The following is a 5811-nucleotide window of genomic DNA, read 5'->3' as shown; positions in this document are numbered from 1 at the left end:
CGGCAGCCTCTCCTTAGAGGAGTGGGAAATGAAGCCAGTTTTCTTTCCTTTTTTTTTTTTTTTTTTTGAGACAGAGCCTCAAGCTATCCCCCTGGGTAGAGTGCCATGGCATCACGCTCACAGCAACCTCCAACTCCTGGGCTCAAGCGAGTCTCCTGCCTCAGCCTCCCAAGTAGCTGGGACCACAGTGGCCCGCCACAACGCCCGGCTATTTTTTGGTTGCAGCCATCATTGTTGTCTGGGGGGACCCAGGCTGGATTCGAACCGGCCACCTTAGGTGTATGTGGCTGGTACCCTAGCCACCTGAGCCACAGGCACCGAGCCGGCTTTGTGTTTTTATTGGCAGGCTCCATCATTGAGCCAGCAGCCCTCTAGGGCTTACTTGCACCCAACTTCATCCTGGCACTTCACTCTAGCAAGGTCCCACACTCTGTGTCCACAAAGAAAGGCGTTACATGAGCCCAGGGGAGCCCCTAGCTTCAGTCTTCTTCCCACCTTGTCACCTTTACACACACTCTGCTTTTGTGTCAGAGAAAGAGATGGCCCTCCCTCCAGAGCCAGCCCTTTAGCCTCTAAACAAAATTACTCCATGAGTGATGCCCCCTCTGTCACAAATCAGCAACTCTCCCTCGGCTCCTTCCTCTCAGCCTGTAAGCATGTGACAAATTACCCCACTAGTGGCTTAAAATACAAGTTAATTATTTCTCTTGATTCTGTGGTTTGATCAGGCAGTTCTTCTGCCTTGTGTGGTATCAGCTAGGGTCACTTGTGTGACTTCATTCATCTGGGAGCTTGTCTCTAACCATGTGGCCTCATCTTCTGGGGCCTTATCACATGGCCCATCTCTCTGGTAAGATACCCCAGGCTTCCTTAGAGCATGGCTGCTGAGTTTCAAGAGGAAGAAAGAGGAAGCTGCCAGTGTTCTCGTAAGGACAGAGCCTGGAAGATCCAGAACATCATTTCTGCCAACTCTATATTGATCAAAGCAAGTGGCAAAGCCAGCCCAGATTTACGGGGAGGGAACACAGACTCAAGCTTTTGATAGGCAGGGCAGCATGTGTGTGTGGGCAGGGTAAAGCAATTGTGTGTGGCAGCATTTGGAGACTGCCAGGTATCCAGCCCCGACTCCCTTGCTGCCTCACCTCACCCCGGCTTACTTCTTCAACCGTAATCAGCTGGATGAGCCTCTCCTCCCTCTGCTCCTTGCTCGCCTCCCAGTGGGCTGATATGATACTCACCTGCAGTTTTCACCCTCCTTGCTCTACCCAGGAGCTCCAAAGCTGCTGACTACTCCTTCTAGAAACCAGGCTCCCTTCTTGGCATGCCTCTCTCTTTGAGATTTGCCTCCCGCTCCTTTTCTGTCCCTTGTTTTAGTCCCTCTTCTTCCACCAGCCCCTGAAATGTCAAATCTCTATTTCCAGCTGCAACCTCTCTCCTAACGTTCAGACACATGTTCCTAATCTCTAGATGATGGTTCTACAGATATCTCAATCCAAATCCTAAACTCTTTTTCGCTCTGGCTCCCCATCTTGGTGAACCAGATGAACCAATGAGCAAAACCATCATTCACCTTGTTGGTCCAGCCAAAAACTTAGGCACAATCCTCCATACCTCCCCACTCTCATTTATTCACCCCTTTCCCATATACCACCAGTGCCATGGTCCCCAGAGCCTATCACTATTATGTCCTGATTCACTCTAATCTGGGTCTTTTTTTATTTGAGACAGAGTCTCACTCTATTGTCCCCAGCTAGAGTGCTGTGGAGTCATAGCTCACAGCAACCTCAAACTTCTATGTTCAAGTGACCCTCTTGTCTCAGCCTCCCCAGTAGCTGGGACTACAGATGCCTGCCATAATGTCCAGCTAGTTTTTTTTTTTTTTTTTTTTTTTTTTTTGAGACGAAGCCTCAAGCTATCCCCCTGGGTAGAGTGCCATGGCATCACGCTCACAGCAACCTCCAACTCCTGGGCTCCAGCGAGTCTCCTGCCTCAGCCTCCCAAGTAGCTGGGACTACAGGCGCCCGCCACAACGCCTGGCCATTTTTTGGTTGCAGCTATCATTGTTGTTTGGCGGGCCGGGGCTGGAGATTTGAACCCGCCACCTTAGGTGTATGTGGCTGGCGCCTTAGCTGCTTGAGCCACAGGCGCCGAGCCAGTTTTTGTGTTTTTATTTTTGTTTGTTTGTTTGTTTGTTTGTTTTCTATTTTAGTAGAGAGGAAGCCTCACTCTTGCTCAGGCTGGTCTCGAACTTGTGAGCTCAAGCAATCCACCTGCCTGGGCCTCCCAAGAGTGCTGAGATTACAGGACTCAGCCACCATGCTGGATCTCCAGTCTGTCTCCTCTTCACCTTCATGGCCATTGCCTTGTTCAGATCTCATAGTAGAAAATTTGGGAAATCCTAAGTCTGAACTAAGCCAGACAGGTGTTTTGAGAATTTGGGGAGGTGGTTGGGTTTTTTGGTTTGTTGTTGTGCTACCTGACCTCACATTCTTCAAGTGCTGATCACACAGGAGTGGAAATAGTGTAGACGCTTCCCCAAATTTACTGACACAAGACACTTTCGTCCCAGAGCATCTCCCAGGACGAGTGTTCCAGCGCTCACACCTGCTCAATCATTGTTAATTGGTTAAGACAAAATAGGAATGCAGCTCAGCTTGGAGGCAGGCAGACCCCCCTCAGAGGCTTTCCCACGAGAGGATCGATCTTGAGGTAACTTCCTTAACCCCTCCGAGACGCTGTTTACTTGAGGGGCGATGAGAAGTACTACTGCAGAAGTGGTGGCGGGGACCACATGCGACCAACCTCGGAACACCAGCTGGCGCCCAGTGGGTACCCGGTCTGTCTCATGAGCCAGGCACGGAAAATAAATTAGCTCTCAGAAGTATTAGTAAATTCTTTCTCTCCAAAAGTGTTCCTATGTCAAAGAGTTTCTTGTTCTTTGGACATAGCAATTCAGAAAAGAGCTTTTTTAGCCCAAAGCTTTACAAAGAGAAAATTGGGACGGGCTAAAAAAAGTTAGGCGGTGTCTTCGCGTCCTCTACTGGTCAAGTGTTGGAACTGCAGGGAGGTGGCCACCCTGGGTCTCTCGGAGCTGCCAGGAGAAAACGGGTTTTTTTTCTTCTCTGTGCTGAGAGGGAATTGCTTTTCTCTGCCCCTGCTTAGATTCCTATCGCATTTTGCTCAGGGGGATCTCCAAACGTTCATCATTTGCAACCCACAGTTGTCCCATAGGCCCCTCTCTTGGTACATAGATACTGTCACCTCCTATCACAGAGGAAAATTTGAGTCCATCAAGTGAGAACCCTCAGCTTCCTGCCTGAGCCCACAAAGGTATCTGTCTGCACCCACTTGCACCCCCTTCACTCCCACTGTCTAGGGTGGGGCAGCTGGGGTGGGGCATCCTCCACTCCCACCCTTTACAGAAACCAGGCTTTGTTCTGCTGGCTATCATTCCCTCTCTTCCCCATTTTTTAGAATAATAGATTTTATATTTTAGAATGATTTTAAACTTACAGGAATTTGAGAGGCCAGTAAGAGCGTTCTCATATACCTTGAACCCAGTTTCCATATATTATAAACCTAGTTTAACAACATGTTGTTATTAACATATCACATTACTATGGTATGCTTATTAGAATTAATGAACCAGTGTCGAGACAGCATTATTATTAACTAACATTTCTTCAATTTCCTTATTCAGCCGCCCTCTACACTAGGATCCCATCCAAGATGATGTTTGGTTGTCATGTCTCTTTAGGCTCCTCTTGGCTGTGATAATTTCTCAGGCTTTCTTTGTTTTTGATGACCATTTTTGAGGAGGACCAGCCCAACTAACAGAAATTTTTTTGATGTTTTTTTCGTGATTAGACTGAGGTTATGGGTTTTTAAGAGGAAGACCACAGAGGCGGCCTTGGTTGGCATGTCTAATTTGTCTCCTATAATCTGAGGCAGTCTTTGTCAGTCTTTCTGTGCTTTTGCCAAAGCCCCCCCACATCCCAGGGTGAAGCTTAGCAGAGCAAGAATGGTACCTCAGCTGTTTATTCTGGAAATGCTACCAAAATTTTTGTCTTTTCTTTTTCTTTGCTTTCTTTGTTTCTTTCTTTCTCTCTTTCTTTCTTCCTTTCTTTCTTTTTTTTGGACAGGGTCTCACTTTGCCCTGGGTAAAGCCCAACCTCAAACTCTTGGGCTCAAGCGATTCTCTTGCCTCAGGCCCCCAAGTAGCTGGAATTACAGGCGTCTGCCACAATGCCCAGCTAGTTTTTCTATTTTTGGTAGAGACAGGGTCTTGCTCTTACTCTTGCTCAGGCTGGTCTCAGACTCCTGAGCTCAGGTGATCCACTAGTCTCAGCCTCCCAGAGTGCTAGGATAACAGACGTGAGCCACCTTGCCTGGCCCCAAATTTTATTTGCAAGTATGAAAATAAAAATGAGAGGGGTGGCACCTGTAGTCCCAGCTACTCAGGAGGCTAAGGCAACAGAATTACCTAAGCCCAGGAGTTGGAGGTTGCTGTGAGCTGTGACACTACAGCACTCTGCCGAGGGTGATAAACTAAGACTTTGTCTCTTTTTTTTTTTTTTTTTGAGACAGAGCCTCAAGCTGTCCCCCTGGGTAGAGTGCCGTGGCATTACAGCTCATAGCAACCTCCAACTCCTGGGGTCAAGCAAGTCTCTTGCCTCTGCCTCCCAAGTAGCTGAGACCACAGGCACCTGCCACAACGCCCGGCTATTTTTTGGTTGCAGCCGTCATTGTTGTTTGGCGGGTCCGGGCTGGGGATTCGAACCCGCCACCTTAGGTGTACGTGGCTGGCGCCTTAGCCGGTTGAGCTATAGGCGCCGAGCCAAGACTTTGTCTCTTAAAAAAGAAAAAAAAGAGGCCGGCGCTTATGGCTCAAAGGAGTAGGGTGCCGGCCCCATATGCCAGAGGTGACAGGTTCAAACCCAGCCCTGGCCAAAAACTGAAAAACAAGAAAAAAGAAAAGAAAAATGAGCCCCAGGCCTATAAAGAGTCAGTAAAATTTCCCCCATGTGCACTAAATAGAGGCAAGTAGGTATTATCAGAGATTTCAGATCTGCCTCAGAGGTAGGGTGAGGGAAAGGCAAAGAGAAGTATTAATCGGTTGGGGAGACATGACCAGTTGGGAGCACCTGGGAACCTGGGGAATCAGCCCTTGTTCAGTCTCTCCCTGTCACATAGCCACATGGGCCCTTGGCTCTGCAGCCTCCAATTCTCACACTTAAAGTTGCTGCAGTATGAAGAGGCCAAAGAGCCCCCGAGAGACAACCCACAAAGGAAATGCTGCTCCCTGCCACTGCCACCCCTCACCCCAGGAAGGGCTGGTTGGTGTGGTTTAGGTTTCTGTTTATTTTCCTGGCATCCACTTCTCTGTCTCTCACCAAAATGTTCTTAATTTTCTGTTGGAGACTCACCACTCCCTCATTCCCAGAATTTTGGGTGGAATCAACTTAGACCTGCTGGGGAATTCAATCTTCTTATGGTCTGGGTAGTTGCCAGACAAAACCGAGATGCCCCAGAGAGTTTTACTGGAGCTCCCAGGAATATAAAACCTCCTTCTTCTGGCTCTACACCTGTAGCTTAGTGGCTAGGGGGCCAGCCACATACACCAGAGCTGGAAGGTTTGAACCTAGCCTGGGCCTGCCAAACAACAATGACAACTACAGGTTGCAAATGACAACTCATAGCTCAGTTGGCAAGGGCGCCAGCCACATACACCTGGGGTAGAGGGTTTGAACCGGCCTGGGTCTGCTAAGCAACAGTGACAAGTGCAACCAAAAAATAGCTGGGTGTTGTGGC

This window comes from Otolemur garnettii, unplaced genomic scaffold (assembly GCF_000181295.1).
Source record: "Otolemur garnettii isolate 467f Iridium unplaced genomic scaffold, OtoGar3 scaffold00166, whole genome shotgun sequence".
Taxonomy (NCBI): Eukaryota; Metazoa; Chordata; class Mammalia; order Primates; family Galagidae; genus Otolemur; species Otolemur garnettii.
Note: the sequence above shows the minus strand (reverse complement) of the source record.